Here is a 26,213-nt window from a genome sequence, read left to right as displayed (position 1 = left end):
CATGTGTTTTATTTGACCATTTAATGTTTTGGTTAATCCCGTATATTTTCTTTTATTTAACTGTTTGCGTAAAGATCATAAGGTTATTTCAATTTAGTACATTATTTCGTTCAGTAGATCAGTCAGTAACAGCCTGTGAATGTCCCACTGCTGGGCTAAGGCCTCCTCTCTTTTTGGAGTAGGAGAATGTTTTGGAGCTTATTCCACCACGCTGCTCCAATGCGGGTTGGTGGAATACACATGTGGCAGAATTTCAGTGAATTAAGACACATGCAGGTTTCCTTACATGATGTTTTCCTTCACCGTCAAGCACGAGATGAATTATAATAACAAATTAAGCACATGAAAATTCAGTGGTGCTTGCCCGGGCTTGAACCCACGATCATTGGTTAAGATTCACGCGCTCTTACCACTGGAGCATCTCGTCTTTTTTCGTTATTACGTTAGTCATTATTTCATTCAGTAGTACATTATTTCGTTAGTCTCATGTATATGTGTATTTTATAAAAGAAATATTCAGAAGAACGCGCAAATAACTGATGTATTTTTAACGGCTTTTTTTAATCTTTTTTTTATGTCCTCGTGACAGGATTTTAATAGGAGACTTTCGAACAGTTCTTAAGATATACAAGTATGTGCTAATAAAGCCTGGCACGTAGGCTCTTCTTTTGCATAATCCGATGGGTCGGCAATCCGACACGAGAAAGTTCAGGTTTAGGATCAAAGGTATTACGTGCTTTAAAGTCCAAGTTTCGGATTGGTAAATAAGATTTCTTGATAGAATAACCCAATTGCTTTCCCTCCCATACACAACTGTGCAAAACGTTACCTACTGTTTGCCAAAAGACGTATTACAAATAATTTACTGGTGGGACGGCTTTGTGCAAGCACGTCTGGGTAGGTACCACCCACTCATCAGATATTCTACCGCAAAACAGCAGTACTTGGTATTGCTGTGTTCCAGTTTGAAGAGTGAGTGTAATTACAGGCACAAGGGACATAAAATCTTAGCTTCCAAGGTTTTGCGATTGCGCATTGGCGATGATTGACATATATATGCCACCTAATAAAAAAAAATCATTTTATAAGAACTGCTTCAGATGACAAACACCTTATTCAGCAAACATGTTTAAAAAAAATATTACATAAACTCTCAATTTGCATAGGTGAATAGTTTTAGTATATATATTTTTAATGATTTAAAATAATTATATTATTTGTATACCTAATGATTGTCTGTAAATTGTCAAATTATTTATTTATAGAAACAGTAGTTTAATAAAGATGAAAATATGATTCATAATTTTGCCTAATGTTTGTGAATTGACATTTTCTTTTTATCAAATGTCAATTTAAAAACATTCATAAAGCTTCATAAACATTTTGTATTCGTTGAGTTTTATCATCAAAAACAGTCTGTGCGGTATGATAATAAACATTCTGTTGAGCACGTTTGGATGACATTCCAAGTTTCCTGTTCACATAATTATTTTTATAATTCTATGTAAAATATATTCAAAACTAAATTAGAATCGCAATAAATTAAAATGGAAGCGTCTGGCATTTTGATTGTGACATTAGCCTATATGATATATTTTTTAAGAACACGATGTAGTAATTTGACGAATTTATCGAATATAAAGCGTTGACATTTTTACCCTGGCAACTTATATTTCACCTCATTTCATGATTAATTTTATACAAAAGCATAAATTATAGATATTTCATTTTAATGTGAGTTAATTTAATGCTATTTTTAGAGAATATAATTCTTAAACATTGTTTTTTTTATATAAAAGAGCTACCTCTTCTCGGACGAGCATATGGGTCACCTGATGGTAAATGGTCATTAACGCCCATAGACATTGGCATTGTAAGAAATGTTAACCATCGCTTACATCGCCAATGCGCCACCAACCTTGGGAACTAAGATGTTATGTCCCTTGTGCCTGTAATTACACTTGCTCGCTCACCTTCAAGCCGGAACACAACAATACCAAGTACTGCTGTTTTGCGGTAGAATATATGATGACTTCCTACCTACCCAGACGAGCTTGCACAAAGCCCTACCACCAGTGAGTATTTGGTGAGTATTAACAATAAAATATATTAAATTTTTAAAGCAATTTAATTATTTATTTAACTCATTTGGAATTAGTTGACTCTGTGTTTTATTAAAATTATAATGAAAATAATGTTTAACCAAAATTCCGGGAATTATCAAGTCCTTAAAATAATATTAAATTAAATAAAAGTGAATGTTAGATTGTTTCTTAAAGCAATCTTCTTAATGCTGTTTTCCTTGTCGAATAAAATCAATCGAAGAATTACTTATCGTTCATCACCGCCATCTACTCGACCGGTTTGGGTGAGCTCACGACAGGTTGTGACTTGCGACCTACATATACCAACTTTCTTTGGATCGACAAAAAAATGCGATGGTTGACAGGTCGAATATTTTTGATGCCCCCGGTTGAGCTATCCGTTACTCAGAAACACTTGTATCGATCAGCGGTGCTCAAAGTCTATCTGACTGATTCTGACTATAAATATATCTGAAACGGTTGCAATATCGAACAAGAGCGACCTTTTGTTTTTTTTTTATCTATGAAAAGTTTTTAGAAAATGTATGATTGTGTGTTTTTAAGTTCCTTGGAATTCAAGCTTGCGTCATACCAAATTTGATCAAAATCGGTTCATCAGTTTAGCCGTGAAAGCATAACAGAAACACAGAGTTATTTTCGCATTTATAATATTAGTGTAGAATATTCCTCTATAATGGTTCGGTTTGAAGACCACTGGACAAGAATTAGTTTGTCTACGAATGATAAACAGTTAAGCTCAATATTATTCAGTTATTCAATATGTCACTAATGGACAGCCAGAAATTGGACACATCATTCATTGACGTTTATGGTAATGAGATATTTTTATAATTTTACTAGATTTTTTTTTAATCAAGTAGTTCTTTTTTTAAACAAAGATACTCAAATATCGTGTCATCAAACCGAGATTAGTACCATTTTATGTGATATTTTAAATAATCGTAAGTACTAGGTGGTAAAGGAAAACATATTTAACTTATACAATAAAAACAAAACGTTCAATTTATAATGTTAAAATTTATGTACCTATATATAGCCGCCACGGAAAAATCTGAAGAGAAAATTGTCTCCGTTTGCAGTTAAAAACGCTTGGACCTTGGAGTAATAGAGCAAAGATGCTCATTAAAAATATAATACCTCGTCTTATGGCTTCTACTGGTAACAGGCTGGTTAATTTTTCGCTCAGAGAATCGGATTTGCGATTCAAAGGAAATGCTGCTATTGTTCTTGCCACCATTCCCTGATCATTATTTTTACAGTAGCTGGTTTTATTTGTACATATTGAAGGATTAGTGCTATTGTATAATCACAATTCTAAGGACTGATGGCTCAGACCCTAAGCGGTCATTTTCACGACCTGGCGAACAATTCTACTAACAAATTTTTAACTTTATCGCAATCGAATCGAATAATCGTTGCTGATTAACCTAACCATTTCTTTTCAACTAACACAACGATACAGTTACGGTTCGTTCGAAGTTCGATCTTAATAGAATTGGCAACTTATCGTACCCATTATAAATTAGTAAAATTGTTCCCCTGCTCACATAAGACAAAGATAGACACATAATATCCTCATAAAAAGTATATCGTAGCAGAAAAAAAACTTGGATTAGCTGTGAATCATCTGATAAGCACCAAATGTATATATTCCTAATTCCTATACACCCCTGTCATTCCATTGTTTATATTATATTACTTTATTTCATATTTACCATTTCGAATGACATTTAAGATAGTAATATGTCACAGTATTTCCTAAATCATAGTTATTTACAATTATCGGTCGTTAAAATACCGGAGGAAACATAAAACACTCGATTGACAGGTATTTCATCACGCTTACAATGAATGAATTGATCGTATCTCGTCAACGTCTAACACTATACACGGCCTACGACTTTAATTGCTTTCATTTAAAATAAATTGGTATTATTTTTTTTCTGTTTTGAAATCACTCGCAATGTTGTATGTTATTCGTTTTAGATGTTTTTTTTTTATTACTCAAATATATTCGAGTGAATTGAAAATATAAAATATGTATTCAGAACTATAAGTGGCATAAAATAGTTATTTTGAATTATTAAAAAGTAACTTTGCACATTAACTTTAAACTAAAACCCGGCTACAAAAAAAGTACTGAAAATTATTAAATATAGATAAATTATACATTTTTTAAAAGTGTGAATGAAAACTACTATTCATTCACAGTTCAATTTCAAACTCAAGCCATTTTGTCTATATTAAATTTTACAGCTTGACGTATTATTCAAGTGAAATCCGCCATGTTGGATTTAAGCCTTGACACGCAGGACTCTTAAGACCGAACGTAATGAAACCTCATTTGTCGAAACATGACTACTAGCTTAGAAATTACACAGAAATAGATGAACATGCGTACATGTACTGCTAAAATTATAAACCATCTTTTGCTTTGCAGTAAAAGATAGTAGGGTAAAGAAAAAGAAATGTGTAGTCCAACCTTATTACTCACTAATTGTCGTAAAATGTACACGAAATTCAACGTGTAATTTTTTTTAGATACGTCAATTTCGTTTATGAACATTGAATAAATTGTACTCATAGAACTGCGTGTTACAAATAACATGCATATTTAATCTCGGAGCGTGCAGTTTCTCAATTTTCTATTGAAGTCGACAATCGAGACACGCGCAACTGTTTCGAAATAAATGGAAAACGAAAAATAGACATTTTTACTTTTAAGTAATAATCGATTATGACATTCGAGTGAACGCGATCGTTGTGGATTATTATTATTGTTATAATAATTATAACATTTTGTGTTTATTAATTATGACAAATGTCGGGCTGTTAAGTATTTTTTTAATAAAGTACGTTTAGCCCGCGGCAAATCCTGCGTTTCCAACATATTTTTGAAAAAATCTGTGTGTATTAAAATTTTTATCAGCGATATCTTATTTTCACAACTAAATGTAATCTCCGCTATCCGAAGACGTCCCGAGCTGAACGACAACCGCAAGGGAGGCACAATTGAACGTGCTTATATAGAGTCCGGAAGTGGAATTCCATCATAATTTAATTTAATTCCTAGTAAGTAGTAACTCACAGGGTTGGGAGGTAGGATAGCCTGCGAGACCTATGAGGCCAACAATATTTAGGTACACTCTGAATATTATTTATGGGGTAGACTGATTTTATGTTAACTTACCTTGACAATACATAATTATTTTATCTGAACTCACGTACAAGTAATACAATAAAATTGTTATATATTTTTGTCATATATCCTGCTGTATATAGAAGACAAGTTGTAAAAAATACTAAGTACACTTAGCAAAGAAGTTATAGAACTATTTACTAAAAACTACTTAGTATCATTAAGTCATCTCCAAAAGAAGTCGAAGAATCAATCAATGAAATATTTATTATTAATAATTGTACAGGTAAAAGCAATTGAAATAAAATGATATTTATTTATAATTAAGTGGCAAATAAGTTTTAAAAATTGCAAGGAATTATAAGTTCTATGATTCCAAATGTAAAGTGTGGATTGTTTTTTCCTATCATCTATCATTGGCAAACAATTCTTATTGAACTCATGAATGTGGAATATTTAGTTGGAGCGTTGTGTTTGTGTGCGTTTACCGAATATCGAGGCCGTACCACGGGATGTCGACGGGGACACGCGGCTCGATGCATCATGATACTTTAGAGATTCTTCGTTTGTTTTACTTATGTTGTTTAAAGTAGCTTCAAAGTAAGAACTTTGCGTTTTAATTTTTAATACATTTCACAAAATTTAACTGAGATTTTACGTCGGAGTTCTACATCATATTTTATCTCTTATAAGTCGGTACTATTAAGTCGCCATTTTAAAAAGACTAGCATTAGCATGTGAATTGAACGTGAATTTCCCACAGATCGAATATTTATAAATTAGAAAAGATTAAATCTGAAACAAGCGTCTTACTTTTAATTATCACAAGGTTTTGATAATTATATTAATGAGATGTTTAATAAATCTAATAAAACTTAATATATTCATCACTAAATTAATCTTAAACGATTTACTTTAAGCGTCTTATATTCTGTAACTATCAAAACTAACATATTCATACTACAATAAGTAAAGGTGAGCTCGGCGCGGGCGCAGCTAGTGACGTGTCTCTCACTTCTCTTCCTCCAGTGAACCGCCGACTGTCGCGAGAGATTGACGCGTTATTGCGCTTTATTACAAACGAATTTCTTAATTGGTGTTCACTTACAAGTGTCTTTGCAACTATTAACTTCTTAAAACTAACTTTTCGCTTTCGAAAAGTTCGCTTTTGATATCGAGGACAGTGCTTCGAAGTTTAGAAAAATAAAAGTGTTATTTGATAAAATTTGTGATTTCTAGGATTGTAGCGTGCTTTTAACGGATCGATCGGTGAGTTGCGTTGTTTTCAAAACGTAGTCCCCTTTTGCCCTTCAACCTTGTGGTTTTATATTGTGAAAAGACAATTCAATATTTATTTGTAAGACAAATATATATTAACGGGTCACAATTTAGTTGCTGATTTCAAACATTTATATTTATTTATATTTTTACGCGTTTTATTAACCGAAAAAATTCCAAACAACGGAAGTTATTTCAATGAAATATACCTATTATTAACTTTGAAGAAAAAAAACTGACAATTATGGCTTTTTGCGGGTATGTGAACAACATTAATAAAAACCAGCTCGTATAACCTTTCAACAGACTACATATATATACAAGGAACATATAGGTACTTTATGGCAATTATTTTCAAATGTTTGCTATGTAAATAAGTAATATGATGATATAACTAAGAAACTTCTCCGTGGTGTAATAACTGTGAAGGTACTACATTTTCATATTAAAGATTCTGTGCCGTTATATATCGGTCAATGAAAGGAAATAGCTCTTTGGCGATATTATCATTGTTTTCTACGTAAAATACTTTGAACAATCTAAAAGTAAAAAGGTAACAGCCTATGAATGTCCTTTGTGTGTGAATGCTGGGTTAAGGCTTCCTTTTCTTTTGAGGTTAAGGTTTGGAGCTTATCCCATTAAGCTGAAACAATATGGATTGGTACACATAAAGCGGAATTTCAGTGAAATATTTTTTCGTGTTGTTGTCCTTCACCGCTGAGTACGAGATGAATTATAAACACAAATTACGCAACTAATAAACCAATCGGCTTGAACCTGCAGTCATCGGTTAAGAATCACGCGTTCTAACCACCGGGCGATCTCTGAACAATCTGCACTCTTATATTGTTTTATTCTTCATGTATACGTTTAAGAGATAGTCTTTATGTGCCTTTCACATCTGAACATTAAAGCCCCGAGCCTCAAATTGCGTTCGAACGTTGATTAAATATGTATTAATTTGTAAGTTGCAGTTAACATCTAATAGTGTCTCCATTAACCCAATAACATTTATTGGTGGTAGGGAAGCTTCAAACTCGTCTGGGTAGGTAACACCCACTCATCAGATATTCTACCACAAAACAGAAGTACTTGGTATTGTTGTGTTCCGGTTTGAAGGGTGAATGAGCCAGTGTAATTACAGGCACGAGGGACATAACATTTTAGTTCCCAAGGTTTGTGGCGCATTGGCGATGTAAGCGATGGTTAACATTTCTTACTATGCTAATGTCTATGTGCGTTTGTGTCCACTTACCATCAGGTGGCCCATATGCTCGTCCGTCTACCTATACTATAAAAAAAATCTTCTATTTAATTTTTACATATTTAAAATATAACCCAGTAATTAAAAGCATTGCAAAAATGTTTAATATCAATAATAATTTGAATGATATAAAACTATTTTAATTAATCCGTATGAATAGTCTTAAAACGAAATCAAAATTAAAAATATATATGTATACATTATCATAGCAGTCATGAAAAACGATTTAATTAAATAACAAACACAATTTCGCTTTTATAATGAAATACGTATACAATTTTTAATTACCATGAACATTTTATTGATATAATGTATTCGATATCATAAAAATCTTAACCCAATTACTTACCTGTACAATTCATTTATATTAATTTCTACGATTTAAAAATGTGGTAAAAAGACGATAAGTGCGTTCTAGGACAAATTTGCGGACATCCTATATGCATTTATAAGTAAAACGTGTAAACTTTAAACTTTCTAATAAAACGCAAAACGTAAATATTTTATATGGAAACAAATTAACCGTTATCGATTTCAATTTACCTACGATAAACAGGTTTCTACTATCAATGAACAAGCAACGCGTTAAAGAGTTTTATGACCGTTTCAGATTTTTTTTACTTTTACGATAATATTTTTATCAAAATACCACCGAAAATGAATGTTATTTCAATTATATTCTTAAACAAAATCACATCACTTAAAAAATATACTAACTATCTTTATTCATTTAATTTTGGCCATTTTAATTAATTAGTTTCGACTTTCTACCTCATATTATTAAATTAAGTTGGTAAACTTCTGTGTGTATTTATTCTAATTTCGGCATTGTTTTAAGATTTGGAGTAATTAAATTAATAAGATAGAAATAGTAAAAAAATATATCTATAGTTACTGTTTATTGTTATATAAATAACATATATATATATGTATATGTTTACCTAACATATATATGTGTATACCTACCTATGCTTAACGAAAAGAAGAACTTGTTAATTCTTTTGGTACAGTTGCACAGACAACAAAGATTTGATGTATATTTTTTTTCAGCCCTTTGCCGTTCACTGCTGGATGAAAGCCTCCCCCATAGAACGCCAACCATCCACATATATATGTTGTTATGTTGTTGGTCATTGCTGATGTTTTATTAAAAATGTAGAGTGGTTTTGGTATTTTTTTCTATTAATACAATCACTACAGATTCGAATTTAATGATAAGTACTCGTTTTTTTTTTTATAGAATAGGAAGGTGGACGAGCATATGCGATTGCGATTATGAAATAATTTGAACTTCTAAAATTGGACGCTATTTACATTATATTTATGTAGTATGTAGGAAGTAAATAAAAAAATAATAATACATATTCATTTATTTAAATTATTTATAAACAAATATAACGTAATTGTTTTGAATTACAAATAATTCAATCATCAATGTATCAAATTGTTGTCTTGTTTGTTTTTAAAAAACCAACAAAGAGTAATTCATTCGCAGCATTATTTATTATATCAAAAATTCTTATAAACAATTTTACGAATGAATATTTGAATAAATTACTTAAATTTACGTTTAATTTATCGGTTTGCCGCAGTCCCACTTCTAGGCAAACTGATATTATGTAAAACGTATAATACGTATTACGGGTGCAAAGAATTCAGGGCTAAAGACCTTTACCTGTTCCGCCTAAGATACATTACTTAACTTCCTAATATACTAACAAATGTGCTTTTAAAAATCATGCTTTTTTATGTGCCTAAATAGCACACTCATTAGTGATTGTAATGAGGTTTTAAGTCTTTTTAGTAATGGACATTATTACAGACCGATCTCAAGAGAGATTAGCCAACTACGCAGGATATATTAAAGTGCACAAGCGTGTGCGCAAACACAGTTGCACTATCTATTCCCTAACTCTCATAATCCGATGGGACGACACTCCAACACGACCGGAAAGAGTTCAGGTGCAGGGCCAACGGCTTTGCGTGCTTTCCGAGGCACGGGAGTGTACACACTTCCAACTTCCAGACTTCGGCTGCTACTGAGAATTTTCTGACAGAAAAACCCAATAGCTTTTTACTGGCCCGACCTGGGAATTGAACCCAGGACCTCTGGGTCTGCGGCCTTACATCAAACCACTAGACCAACGAGGCAGTCAGACATTTTATTACTCGCAGTTTAAAGCTAGCTAGGTTCGAGGGGATGCTACTTGGTAATTAATATAAATCTAGTACTTTTTTGCGTAAAGGGTTGTCTTGTGAAAAAGTGCCTATTGAACAATTATTATTTCTGCTACCTAGTGCAAGTTGCGTCAGGAGGAGGTCGTTCTTTAAGAATTATATTATAAAAAGTAAATTAATTTCGTATTAATTAAAAAAAACATTTGTAACGTTAGGTTTATATTTAAAAAGAGTAAATTAGCGACAATAATAATCATAATTATAAATTTTATTTTAAAAAAAATGTGTATTCTCAAATTATAATTAAATATCCGCCTTTCAATCTGAAAACGTTTTTATTTCCTTTTTCCTCTTTTATTTTAATGGCGCGTTTAATTATAATTGCACGAATTCTGCAAAGATGTATCAAATGTTTAATAATGAATATTTCAGACGTATGCAGATTTAGTTTGCTTTTGATCTTCCGTGTTTTAATAACAAATGTACACACATAGACAATGCTGGTAGCTGGCAAGTGTGCTTTTTTAAGTATGTTTATAGCAGCCGATACTCTCAGTAGCAATTTTTTAATATTAACATGATTTCGTGTTTGTCATATCACGACAATAGTAATCACCTTAGTGATTAATCACTGCATTTTTTTTCAACATAGACGAGATATATTAAAACAAACGTGCTTTTCTATTGTAAAATATTATTGTGATAAATTGAGTATGCAGTTGTCGCTTCCGTTATCTCTGTAATGTATAACAAAAATTTAACTCCGAAGTAATCTATACTTTGACAAAATGAAATATTTTCAAAAGAATAGATAAGCGATTACAGAAAGATGAGGAAAACAACAAAGCTATTAATATTACTTATCCTTTGAGCAAGATGTTTCAAATAAAACATATTTAATCTATTTTTAATCCAAGATGTGACGACAGTTTTTGTTTTATCCAATAAATAAATCGGTATCAGTACTTTAGGAATATAAAAATATCTATATCTGTAACAAGAAAAAACATTTAGACAATTAGATTTATACGTTAATAAACAATATGCGTAGTCAATAACGCAATACAAAAGACATCAACGAAATCGTTACCAAAAATTAAATAATAAGCGATGCGAGTTGTACAAGGGTTTTAAAGTTCAATTTGAGAATTCACATAATTTTAATATGTATACCGGTAATATTGAGTAATCTTATAATTTAACTTTTAAACCAATTATTTTTATGTTCGAACCACATTATCCAAAATATAAACTTTTAAGGTCCTTTATATTGTTATTTTTTTTCTTTTTTAACTACAATTTACCGTAATCTTTATCTCATATTTCATCTTTGCCTAATTTACGAAAATGTCCGCTTGCCAATGTTAACGGATAAATTGACCACTTAAATTTATATGTCAAATGAAATGAACGCGTTAGTTATTTATTACAAGAGAAAGTTAATTATTTCCTTGAAGACAACAAAGCTAATTTTTACATATTAACGAAATTCATCATTTATCAGGTTTAACCGCGAAATAAGTTTCCTTATTTCAATTTCAATGAAGATTAATTGCGAGCGCAATTTGTTCGCTTGTTGAATCGCGACTGGAATGGCATGTGAAAGAAAGTGTCTTGCGGATTACGAAAAAATCGTACTATTATATATGCAGTTTTGTACTAATTTACATAGAAAAGTATAGCTGGTATGTTTTGGTTTGTAAACTCTCGTTATAATTTTATTATTATCATAGTCGACAATAAACAACTATACTGAAAATTTATTTATTAAATCATTAATTTTAATGTAATATTGAAGATGTTGAATTTAATTCATTTCGACCTTAGGAACCACAGATAAAGAATTCAGCCAATGACCGTGAAATAACACTAACCTTCTTTTAATTTTGTTATAAAGTGTTTTTATTTAAATTAATTTCCGCCCGCATCTTTTAAAAAAAAAGCATGATAATGAAAAATGATATAAATAAGTACTATTTATTATTCGGGTGCAAAATTGTGTCCGCACACAATATTGATTAGCTTTCGAGTTTCATTGGTATGCTTAGTGGTTAGTTTATAAGGTTGCAAGTTATAAGGTATCGCGGGTTGGACTAAAAAAAGTTATTACTAGTACCTACGAAAAGCACATAAAAGAGCTCGTCATGCGCCTGAACATAGACTGCCGAACAAAATATGAGAGTACCCTCACTCTATAGAGATTGAGTGCACCTGTGTTTGCGCTTATAATTGTGTCCTATTAAACCTCTTGTGCAGTTGGCTAGCTCTAGTAGAAATTCGTAGTTAGTAAATAATGATTATATATTTATATGAAAAAAAACTATTTTATACTATATAAAATTTATATTAAATTTATATAAAAGTTATATTCAATATTTCAATAAATTTTACGCGATGATAGCTTCAACTTCTTGTAAATATATCATTATGCGGTAGCTTATTCAGATTAAATTGCCAGTGGGTCGTTATAAAAAGCGTTTTTTTGCAACTATCATTGGTTTATTTATTATACGCATCCAAGAAATCCTAGATGACAGCGACCACCCATGACAAGTCCTCCCTTGCATATCGTTTTATTTTACCGGTGTAATCCCAGTAATAAGACAGTGACAAACGAATATGAACCATATTTCAATATACTAAGGTTCATTTTAATTTTTAACCGTACTGTTTTTATTTTCATAAATAAAAACGTATCTAGCTTAAGATGATTGTATATATTACAATACGAGATATTAATGTAAATTGGAAATTCGTGTGGGTCGTACGTTAAGGACACTTATAAGATTTAGAAATATTTTTTTATCTTGTTAATCTGTGTGCGTCATGTGTATGTCGATACTAATTTGTATTGTCACAAGCTTCAAGTGTGTGCAAGGTTATGGTGGAACCGGTTTCTTATTCAAGTATTGTCCCGTACAAACTAGAGGTGAAGTTTTTTTTTAATTTACACTAGGTAGGTATCCTCGCAAATGGGCTGCCTGATGGTAAGTGATCACCACCGCCGATAGACATTGTCGCTGTCAGAAATATTAGCAATCCCTTAAATCGCCAATTTGCCAGCAACTGAACGAAAATATCATGTTCCTTCTACCTGAAGTTACACTTGTTCACTCGCCCTTCAAACCGAAACAAAAAAAATACTAAATATTGTTTATAACATTTTTGGACTGATTTCTATATATATTTTAGAACTAATTTCATTAAAAATATTTTTTCATTTGTTTTTTTTAATGTATATCTAAATCGTTTATTTTATCTTAATATTATGGAATTTTATGGGACCAGCGTGGATAATCCCAATCAAAACTAGACGTATGGTCACTATTCTTGCCTTAGTTACGATATCATTTTTCAATTCCAACAAAATAATGTTCTTATCTGCTTTTCGTTTTGTACTTTCTTGATTCAAGCCATCATGTTCTTAGGGCCTTTTGTAGGTCATCCTCATCGCTTGTCACGACTGACATTATTTTATTTTGTAATGTTATAGAATGAAACATTTGCATTAGTACTATTATTATTTACTAGGGTTTCTCATTCAAACTTAAATTATTCAAATAAGAAAAAAAGAAAACAAAATAATATTACATACATACTTTAAAAAAAGAATATTACGTATATAATATAATTTATTTATTTATTGAAATATAAATAAAGAGTAAACAAAGTAGGTCTAAGGGTAAAAGTTGCCATACTTATAAGTAACTTCGACATGTTTCGACATTTTCTACAAATATCTAGTTTTAAATATCTAGTTCTGTTTATTGTTTGGATTTCGAAGCACATTAAATTAATTTGAATGTTTTTGTCGTAACATCAGCAAAAGAAACAGTAAAAAAACACTACTAAGCCTTTTTAGGGAGCAAATTTGGAACTTAAGCCATGCAGGTTTCCTGGAGATGAATTTTGAACACAAATTAAGCACATGAAAATCAATTTGTGCCTGACCAGGTTGGAACACGTAATCTCGCCAACTCCTCTCTAAATAAACCATCTACATCACCAGATGTACTCTTGAAATATATATAACATGGCTATTACTTTAACTTGTATAACTTTATTACTTACAAGTGCATCATTATATTATCTGCTATTAAAACCTAACAAGGTTATATATCATCGAATTGTTAATGGTTCGTGTATTTTAAGCCGACAGTTTGGATTGCTTTCGCACCCATCTAATGACAAAATCATGTCGATTAGTGATATGCAATAAAACTGATTTTATAACAAATTTATTAATTATATAACATAATAGATAATTTAATACAATGATTTAATCTATTGATATATATCATTTTATGGTCTTCAATTTAATTATTTTCAGATGAGATTTTTTATATTATACTGAATTAAATAACAATCACGTTATTTCAATTAATTGCGGACCCAAGCCAAAGCCATGCCATGACAATTAGTTCGTCAAGTCCGCCTGTGTAAATTAGTGACGTCACATCCGACTGTCAAGTGGGAAGAATTAAATACCCGATCCGCTTCGAAACGTCATTCGATAGTTAATTCAAGAAAGAATATTGGCTATGGCAACCCGAATAACAAACCACAATCACATCGAGTTTCGTACTTAGCAACTGAAAATAACAGATGGAAAATGATTAATAAAAAATACTACATTATTCATACATTGTTATTGTTATATCCACACGTTTCGTAATTAATTAAATTCAATGATTTATCTAATAAAATAATATATAAATAAAGGTATTTATTTTCCGTGATCATTGAGTAACATAATTAATTCACTGGTAACAGGACTTTCACAAAACAAGAATTTATAGATAAAAGATAATTATAGATAAGTGTATGCAAAACAACTTATGTAGTACATATTTTTATTGTATATTGTTGATTGTGTATTTAATTTGAAAGAATAGTTACTGGGATCCTTGCCAATTCTTCTCGATAGAACCTACAATTCGAACCAGTAGTGGCGTTGCATTCAATTCAATACATGACGATTCATATTATTTAACAAGAGCTTACTTGAATAAATGTTGATTTTGATAACAATTTATACTTTTAACAGTATCAATGTCTAAGGGCAATGAAGACTAGCACACGTCAAACCTGCCTGTCAGCTTTCTTACAATATGTTACAAATACAACTAAATAAACTGACCGGTGACATATTGCTTAATATTAAAAATTAGTCAGTTTCTATTTCAACACAATTACATTACACACACGTTCGTATCTCGTAAGTCAATAATTCTTCAGCGCTTTCTAGAACATAAATAAACCAATTCATACAAAACAATCTTAAGCAATCCACGTTGCTAGTGCTTTCGAAAGTTTCCGACGCGCCATAATTATTGACGTATCTTCGATTGGTCTCGATTTTATGTAACATTTATTAACAGACCTCAAAGTAAAAGATACAAGTTAAAGGTCTATGAATAAATAACGTAACTCGCATATACGTTATTATTATTCTCAATATTTGAATCGACATTTCAATCCGGTAGTAACTTAGCATTTAATTTTGTAATATTATTATTCGAAAATGCTTGAACTTCGATCAATAATTAAATTATATTCTGGGAAATTATTTCCACACGACCATCTGATTCCAAATTAAGCAGAGCTTGTGCTATGGAATCCAGAAAGATATACTACACATACTACTTTTCTTTCGTAAATACATACTTATATAGATAATTACACCCAGACTCAGAACAAACACATGTTTATGCACACAAATGTCTGTCCTGGGTGGGAATCGAACCCACAACCTTCGATGTGAAAGGCAAGTATCTGCCAACCACGCCAACCGGCTCGTCAATAATATGAAGTATTTAACTTTATTTATCTAAAAATGTTGTTGTTCTTTGAGCTAAAGTACAGGCTTAGGCTTAGAAAGAACACGTATGATGAATCCATAGTTGAAGACTGCGGTTCTCATTTAGATAAGAACTACGAAGATTTAAATTGAGTTGTATTTTTAGCATATATGATAGCTGGGTCAGTATTGATACACTAGACTACCCTTAATCCCCTACTCTCTGTAAAGCACGAAAAATGTAATGATCTACATATTAATTAAATTAAATTAAAAAACAATGAGAGTATAAATGATAAAATTATCTCATTCCGAATCTAGATACTGTTGTTTACCATTTATATTTCGAATCTTCGTACGGGTAAATCTATATTCGAATATTGCGATTTTCTAAGGACATATTTATGCGTTTTTAAATATTCTCCTTAATAGTAGTAATAGTTTGCCGATTCGTTGGCAAAACTATCAATTGCTACTATTCAAAAGAAAAAGTCTTGAATTTATTTCTGATATAATATATTTCGAAGGAGCGAAGTCAGATCTAAAGCTGCTTCTGAATATAGTTTAATAGTTTGGCGTGGATGGTGAGATCAAGTAGCTGGAAGAGGTGATTGTTCGGTCACGCTAAATATAGAATTGCCATAGGGCCTCCGCACCATGGCGTGCACGTAGGGTGAAGTATAGATAGTTACTAACACTGGTATTAAGATACTGAAAAGCTGTTTTGTATTATTTACAATTATACAATTGGTTTAAAGCATGACTTAACCTTCTTGATATTTAACGTGTTATCCTATTTTGAATAATTTAGTATCTTGATGTAGCAACCTTTTCTTACTTATTTGTTTCGATTTATAATGGTTTAATCGTAGTTTTGATGCTAAACATATATTGACGCGCTTTGGGGGTAAAACCGAATCTTATGCCGTTACGGCGTAACGCTCTTCATGCCATGTCGGCTTAGCCGCCGCTCTCCTCGTTGTTGCGATCATACTATATATTTCGTTCATATATATTATTCTAATAATAAGTCAACTATATTAGATTATACGAAATGAGGTTTAGGAATTTATTCTCAAAAAGACAGATTCACTTACATGAGAACAGTATGATAAATGTAAAGATGACAAAAAATATGTATATTCGCCTTATAGATACTTAGTTAACGGAATGTAATATAGTAAAATAGATGTGTGTATTTTAATCGGTACAAAAGTGGGTATTCTCTAAAATATATTTTGAGAGTTGAGACTTGAACCCGTTAACTGAGCTTACATTTTTTATATAAGATGGTAATTTGTTATATAGTTGTGCTCCATCGAAAGTTATATTTTTTTTTGCAAATTTGGTTCTAATTTTTGGGAGTACTAATAAGATTGGTCTACGGGTGCTACGTTTATTGCTTTGTTTTATAAATGACAATTCTGAACGTATCGATTTATTAATAATTTTTCTAATGAGAATACAAGAATTATATACATAAAGTTGTCGTAAGTTCATAATATTTGTTTCTTTGTAAAGTTTAGTTGTTGATGTCAAAGGTGGATATCTAAAAAGTATTTTAATAATTTTATTTTGTTTTCTTTGTAGTTCTTGCAGTTTTGTTTTTTCTAGTATTACCCCATATTTCTATTAAATACAATTCTATAAAATATTTCTATAAAATTCAATATTTAATATATGTCACTTCATATTTATTGGTTTTATTCGATTATAAAATATTTCGTGATGACCACATTTTTTAAATAAACTAGTCCACATAAAATGACATGACATTTAACCGTATAAGGAGTATTAACGCTAGTCTACTGGGTCCTGATCCAACACATGGCTATCGGAAGACAAACGGCCCGTATACCGTTGCTCTGTCGACGCTTAATCCAGTTAATAAATTAAGCTTTCATCACATTTAAAACAGACAATAGCGTTTCTTCATCGGTTCGTTTAATATCTTGACTTTTACTCGTGTGACCTGAATTTAGCGTCAAAGATTAATTTAATTCTAATCACATTTATCGAATCATATAATTTATATATTTCAATAGATATTGACCTTACGTTACATCAAAGCAACACATTAGGAAAATACATTTATTATATATTCATTAAAGTTATATTTATTCTTTAGCTATACAGTTTTGCTGTATCGTGTATTTGTATTCAGTTGCTTATTTAAAATTACTTAACTTGACCGTATTAAAAATCCATTAACGCCATATTCAGAGTTCAATTATTTCTACAGACAGATGAATAAAATCATCATAATTTTACCGAACTCGCCCGTTCATTAAAGTAATGGCGATAAACATTTGTACAACGTTAGTATTTCACAATTCTTATATTCAATTTATATGACAATTGAAATTAATTTGCACGTATTTGAAATACTGGTTCATTAAACTTTTTTTTTTGTTTATATCTAAATAAAATTTATAATGAAACGGTCTAATCGCCGACTTGGTGGTTTTATTTCGATGGGATCCGTAATCTTCCCGAAATATATCGAGAATTCCTCGATAAATGACGTAAATGGAACGGGAACATTTGATAATGACGAAATTATGAATACGTACTCATTTCGTAAAAATATCTAAAAATAAAATTGATTTTTTTAAATATTATTTTTGTATTTAATAAAAATATCTGTACATAAATTAATTACATTAAACGATATTCTAAATAAAACTTACCAAAAAAAAGAAAATTAAATTTAAGTGTAATTATAGTATATATCCGAGATGGCCCAGTGGTAAGAACGCGTGAATCTTAACCGATGATAGTGGGTTCAAACCCGGGCAAGCACCACTGAATTTTCATGTGCTTAATTTGTGATTATAATTCATCTCGTGCTTTACGGTGAAGGAAAATATCGTGAGGAAACCTGCATGTGTCTAATTTCATCGAAATTCTGCCACGTGTATTCCACCAACCCGCATTGGAGCAGCGTGGTGGAATAAGCTCCAATACCTTCTCCTCAAAAAGAGGAGAGGAGGCCTTTAGCCCAGCAGTGGGACATTCACAGGCTGTTACGGTTACGGTAATAGTATATATTTGTTACGTAATTTTGTTTTGTTTTCGAAAATTTAAGTGCTACGACTGTCATATTATTTGCATAGTCGGCCTTCTTCATATGTTATTCTGGTGTCACAATATTTAGGTATTGCAAACTATAATATTTAGAAATAATGTCGAATTCTAGGAAACGAAATTATGTATCTAGCGCTTATTACAAATTGTATTATTTCGTTATGATTTGGAAAGTGTTCATTTTAACTATAATGGGTATACTAATTTTAAAACTTTTATGTTATTCATTGATTTTATTTCCTTAATGATATTCATATAAGTCCTTACAGTACAGTAAGAATACACATGTGACATAATTTCAATGAAATTAGACTTTATCGCTTTTAATATAAATACTTAAATTTATTAAATTTTATATATTTCTGGATCTCTTTAACGTTTTCGTACATGTTTATATGTTTTAATTAATAATTTCATATCAATAGAAATTAAGCAAGCGATCTATATGTCTTTTGTTAATTTTTATTTATTGCATCTTAAAACGATATTTTAAATTTGCCGGGGTCGAGGCCCAAGTATCTACACATTTTTCTCCTTTCAGCATGATAAAAAACTTTTAAATCGATGAGTAATATAAACGGTCCATCTTAAGAATATAAAAAAAGGAATAAATATATGAATTCACGCGGTCGGATTTCTTACAAAATTAAACTTACTGTGTTATATATCTTACTGAGCTATACATCGTTTCTAATAAGGTGTTATTGATGTAGTATAAAAAACTTATCAACTTGACTAGCAGCCGACACGTCTTTAACCGAGCGTGGACAATAGGCCGTTTTATTACAAGCACGTGAAACGGTGAAAGTCTGAGCCTACGCAATTGTCCATCAGACATCTTATGTCACTTTCGATGAGTTACACGAATAATAATTTAAATATAATACGAATACCGGCTTCATTAAATATATTATTAGGAGAGTATAATAATCAATGTGTAAAATTATGTGTTATTTAAATTTAAGCTTTATTTACTTTTTATAGATCAACTGAGTTGAAAGCGATTTGAATTGGCTGAATAAACTATTACTTAAATTGAAGCTACAAAAATCGATAAAATAAATTTCGTTAGCTTTGAATTTTGTCGAATCTCGTTCAACAGTTCTTCTTTTAATTTTTTTTAAATTACAAAAAATGACTGTAATAACTAATCTTACAAAGATACCAAAGAAATTGGGTTTGAATTTAAATAATTTCGAAATGAACTCGGAAATGTTTGTTTATTCGAACATGCTAATCTCTATCAAAATAAACCAAATAAAGTTATAGAAAAATTGGGTCTCGTTTGACATAAATATTGTAGTACTAACGTAATAAATTGTATAATTATAAAAAAGTTGTCAAGTTCCATTTATTTCAGAATATTGAAACTCAGATCGTGAAAATAAAATAAGTACCTAACATAGTATTAGGAGCGGATGTTCTGAATTAATCTCCAATTATATATTGAGATCACAAGGACACTATTAACCGACGATGGACAGGATGTCAAAATGATTAAACTATATAATTTATGCACATAATATATTATAAAAATATAAATTGAATATACATATTTAAAGAAGATCAAATTTGATTGATTAATTAAAATATTCTTAATTAACGTCTATTTTAATGGAAATAAATATCTATGTTATATTACTTTTTCTGCTATATTCTAATCGATTGCGTGAAATTAGTATTTTATTTAAATTTAATCAGTTGACACACACACATAGACACTTAGACTTTGAATTAATAGTTCAAATACCTTTATAATAGATTTGTTTTCGGCCGCGTGTTGGGGTCAACACTTATAATCACGAATTAAACTCTAAAGACAGTCAATTCTTAAATGCTTCACTAGTTCAACTGCAACATGTAAAATGCATAGATTTAGAATACACTGTACATGTACTTTTAACCGTTGCAGGTCAGAAGTAGCTTTGTCCGAGGAATAGTTTGACTGTAACATTTGTATCTATTTTGAAACATGTAGCGTAAATTGAACACTGATCATTGCATTAATGGCGTTTGATTAAGTGTTTGAAAAGCAATTTCTCTGTCGGTAAGATCTTTAACGACGTAAGTAAATGGTTTAATGTTGTTTGAAAATTTTGAAATGAAACTGTACAGGTAAAATTAATACAAAATTCCCTTCCATTGCCCCCCGTTTTTTGTCCAAAAGTCTTTTCTTATGTTACTTTAATTCAGCTTTATAGACTCAGTAGTTTTTACTGTGCATTGATATTTATGAAATAGGATTTTGTAAATATAGATAAGCTATTTATATTAGTTGTGGGTCCAACACATAAGCGTATAGATAACAGTTGTATATAATAAAAGGAATTAAAAACCAGTCTACAGGACTGAGGTCTTCAGTTTTAAAAGTTTGGAGCTTATTCCACCACGCCGTTTTATTAGTGCCATGCTTGATTTTTATGTGGCAGAAAATTATCACATGAAAACTCAGCAATATGCAATCTTTGGATGATGAAGATCCGAATATTCTGTCTGCTAGAGATACCTGGCCTTACGAGAAAATCACAGTTAAAGATAATCGGTCCTCGCCTTGTAAATATATATTTCTGCCATTTACGTTTCCCACGAATTATTATTATGTCATAACTTGCGTGAACTCATACAAAGTTAAGTTGAAAACGTGTGAAATACACATGTGGGGGAAAGTTGACTAGTCGCCATACAAAATCGTTACACTTGTCCGACGGGCACGCAGCCACTTTCAATTTCCGAACGATATCTGTAAATAAATTATTTTCATTCAGATTCTTGTTAAAATTCAACGCGTATATGAGATACCCCCCGAGGGCATTCAATCAATCTTCTTATATTCTCTATCCGCTTTCTTTTTTCACTTTTCCTTTTCGCATAACTATTTTTTTTAAATAATAATAGCTTCATTATTGTTGATTTAATAAAAAAATAATAGGATTTTGATTTTGATGATAGTTGATACATAGGTACAAGTTATTTTATTATAAAAAATGTTGCTGTCACTTTCATCGTTACCCTTTAAAAAAATAAAAAAGGTCAGTATGGTCACGGGCCTTCGCCTATTTTGAATGGGATAAAAGCACCGACGAAAATAAATGTGTCCTCTTTTTTTTCGTTTAACATTGGTTTCTTGTCGGGTGTGCTGGAAGAAATCTCTTAAAGGAAATGGATGGAATTTTATAGATACTTCACGTTTATATCATATATCTCTATTTTATATTATTTATTTTTAACTATTGAAACTATATTTAAGGCAAAAGCTTAGAATAAATTAGTTCGTCATAATTCTACCATCGCTTTGTATAACTTGGTACATCTTAATAATTCAAAATAAAAACATTTAAAATAAAAAATTCTACTTTGTATTGGACATGCAAAATAGATAATTTTCAACTCATACACGATAATATTCAGATAATGAAGCGTGATGATGACTCATATTCGTTTTAATTGTTATCTCCACGATATCTGCGTTAATATTTGTGAGCATAGCAATATGTATATACGAAGAGATTAATATACCGTATATTAAATCGTGGCTTAATATTTTATTACCTTTGTAAATTATCACTAACATAATTTAAAACATTATTAACGTGTGGTTGTTGCGAAATAGAAAGTACCATCGTAGAAACCATCTCAACTCGCGGGTCTCGTAAGAGCTGTCCTAAGGATATTTTGTAATATACATACATACAATAAGACTTGGCCTCAGACAGGCGACGCTTTAAATAACTCTAAATCCGTTTTCCGCCTATAATAAAACAAATTTTATCGATCAATAATAAACAATAGAATAAACGCAGGCGAATGGTGATGAAATATGTTATTTAAAAAAATATAACATCATATTAGTACTACAGCTGATGCTTATACATAATATCGTAAAATCCATTCTTAGTGATTACGTCATATTGATACGTCTTATTACGCCGGAGATATAAATGTTTGTTTTTAGCTTTTGTAATTGGATTGGCCAAATTTATTTAAATAGATATTTAATTACATCCCATAAAAGGCAACAAGCTAACACGACTTCGTAATCTCTTAAAATAAACGAGATTTTAGATTGTTTTACTTCGTTTCTACCTTTACTGCTTCTCTAACTGTCGTACTTACTTCCCAAAATATTGTTGCATAAGGTCAATATCTGAGGTATATACGGTTACGAAAAGAATTAATTGAAAATTGTTGATAACTATCAATCATCATTGTTTATAATTCGGTAATTATTAACAATTATTAATTATTTATATACTTTTACCTTGAGTTCCGGTGAATTCAAGGTAAAAGTAAATAAATAATTAATGTTACCGGTTATTATTATTAATTACTCTGTACTTTTAGTAAATCAATATAGCATGTTAAGCGTCATTATCAAGCAATTAACGCGGGATATATTTTATTTTTTTTAAGCAATACCTAATAATTATTTAGCCCATACATTTCTTGAAGTTACTTATAAATAATATAATACTCACCAAATCAATTTGTTTATTACTATTACCGAAGACTGTCATGAATTATTAATAAAAACCGGTAAAAGTGATGAATTTCAAAGTTATTATCACAATTTCCAAATCATGAGGTAACTATGAATAATGACCGTTCATTATTAATATTTACCACATTAACATTTATCATAACATAAATTAGTACTAACCGTTTCCATGCATTGCCTTGGAAGTGGTTTAGTATATACTGAGTATTACTGGCATGTGATCGTCGAACAAGCCAAGGCCACGTTAGGTCATCGTGTAAAGAAAACATACATAATGAATGCAATTAGCCAACATACTACGGAGATATAAATTGTTTTGTTAATAGGTTAATGCTGTTTTTCAGTAAATACTAAATACGTTTTTCGCTTAATTACGTATTTGAAATAGAGAGTTAGTAAACCAATTTTTTCAACATTACGATTCGATTCGTGTTAATTTTTTAAAGAGAAATAAATTCATCATCAACATAATCTATGTGAACAATCTGTGATTTCATTATAAACATGCGCGTAAAAAAAATAAAACAAAGAGCCGCTTGCGCAGGTTTGAATCCGCAATCCTCGGTTAATATTCAGGTGTTTCAACTAGGTCGTTTCGGTAAACTATGACGTAAAATTAATTGTTCTTTAATTAAAATTATATTTTATAATAATGTTTCTATTAAAGGAGTAATAATAACAAGTGACGAATAAGAAAGTGTATATAAAATCGAATACATCGCCGACTCTCACAAGCTCTCTGCGTTTTCGCCGCCGCGGCACGCATGCCAATGAAATACTTCATTCACAATTTAAGTCTCATATCGTTAGGTAACATTCGAGAAATTTCCATACATCTCAATGATTAATGCATTAAGAAATAATAAATACCACAATACATGTAGATTTGTTTATCTTTTGTTAACTTTTCTGGGATAATAACTAAATAAATATAATAAAGTAAATATTGAATTTCTATGAAACTATGTAAATGAGATTACGTCAATCCGTTTCTGTGTAAAGAGTAAACAATGGAGCATTTCTTCCCATTTATAATAACAGTAGGATTATCGTTTTATGATAATGGAAAAAGAGCCTATGTTTATTGATGAACGTGTTTGTAAGTCTTTATAGTCGTAGACTATATATTCTTGCAAAATTATTAATTTACACTCAATTTTTTAAGGTTTGAACATATAATATTAGAAATTCTCTATTGGATATTCGTGCCGTTTAAAATAGAAACACTTGGATTTTATAATAATAGTGAGAAAAAAAAAAACATTTCTAAAAATATAACACTCCATAACACCTCGTCTTACCTGTCAATAAGGGAACTGTTGACAGTTGGGTTGGTTCATTTCTCATCCAGAAAATCGCGAGGAAACTCGAGCATTCCTGACAATTCCACGCGATTTATCTTTTTACAGTAGCTATTTTTAATTTCGACTTGTATAAATAATGAAAAAAATATTTAAAATAGTAATACTCACTAATTAATTCAATAAAATATTACTTAAGACGTTGACGTGACATTTACTTCAAGAAACTTCCCACAAACGACTAAGAAACTAGAACAATGGTCAGGAAACTGCGACGTAGTTCAGTTTCCATACACGAGAGGGAAATGAATGTCAAATTAAAAACTCAATATATTCAACGTTTTATTCAGGCTGACTGGCTCGACGGATTACGAGAGTGAGGGAATAGGGTGGACGTGTTTTCGCTTAAAAAAAAAAATCTCGACAGATGTGTGGCCTTTTGAGTATCATTTCTATTGTTTTAATTGATTTGTATACATCATCACTACCGAAATTTTACGATTTTTAGTGTTTAAAAACCTATAATGTAGTTTTGGAATAAATCATTATTATAAGATATTATAACATATATTGTACAGGTTGTATATAGCGTACGAAGCCGATCATGTCACAAGTAATTATTAAACTTGTAATAAAATGATACGATACAGAAGGCTGGGAAGCTTATATCGCTGCACTCATAAGTTATCCAAGCGTGATGTTTACGGTATACGGGCGAATACATGTTAGTTTTTACACGCACACTTTCGATCAATTTTACTTTTCTTTCACTTCTAATTAATGATTTGATATCAAACAAATGTTTACATATGAAAAAATAAAGAAAAAAGATAATAATCTTTATAAGTTAAATACAATTAAACTTGAATAATCTAGCGTACATAAATGCGCAGTTTTCTGAAGCTTACTCTTCCATACAATTTTACAAAATCGAGACAGGGCAATTATGATAATTATAATTAAATACAAATCGCAATGCCATTAGACTAACGCTAAACTGTAAAACCATATACAATATTATTTAAGAAAATATATAAATTAATTAATTAAATTTTAATGAAATAAGTTATACTATTGGTAGAAAATATTCTTTCTTTGAATTTATTCTGACGGATGCAAATGTCACAATGTGTAATAGAAACAAAATTGCTAATTTCTGTTTATAATCCATAAAATCAAAAAAAGCGTGCTTAGAATTCGATCCTGCGAGTTCCGTTAAGCCCAGATTTTCTATCCACTGTATCATCAACAATAAGACATTTTATTTAGTGCCACCTCCACACACATGTTCACTTTTACTATTGACATTTACGCAATACGCGGTGAAAACAATTGGTTTGTCAGCCATCAAGTTTGTATGGACGAAGGCTCTCGTTGGTGACCTGCACTTTCTTTAATTTCTTTACAAATATTTATGTAAACTTCACACTTGTTTTCATTGCTACATATTAATATGACTAATAAAAAAATGTAATAATCTTTATTAATTATTATAGAAGCATTAAACTTGCATATTGGTTGTCAGTCTAGCATCGGTTCAGAAACCTCTCCGAGAAAAACCGGCGA

The 26,213-nt window shown here is 30.6% G+C and overlaps 1 protein-coding gene across 3 annotated transcripts in view; it reads left to right on the top strand.

Annotated features, from left to right (window-relative positions):
- The first annotated feature begins 6,284 nt into the window (after window positions 1-6,284).
- Window positions 6,285-26,213, top strand: part of LOC126775523 (zinc finger CCCH domain-containing protein 13) — an 82,985-nt gene continuing 63,056 nt past the window's right edge. For all 3 annotated transcript variants that reach the window (XM_050497533.1, XM_050497534.1, XM_050497531.1), the window contains exon 1: window positions 6,285-6,513. The gene's annotated coding sequence lies outside the window, so the exon portion shown is untranslated. The remainder of the gene's footprint in view (window positions 6,514-26,213) is intronic.

This window comes from Nymphalis io, chromosome 18 (assembly GCF_905147045.1).
Source record: "Nymphalis io chromosome 18, ilAglIoxx1.1, whole genome shotgun sequence".
Lineage (NCBI taxonomy): Eukaryota > Metazoa > Arthropoda > Insecta > Lepidoptera > Nymphalidae > Nymphalis > Nymphalis io.
The sequence above is the reverse complement of the archived record's forward strand: the minus strand, read 5'-3'. Positions and strand labels throughout refer to the sequence as shown.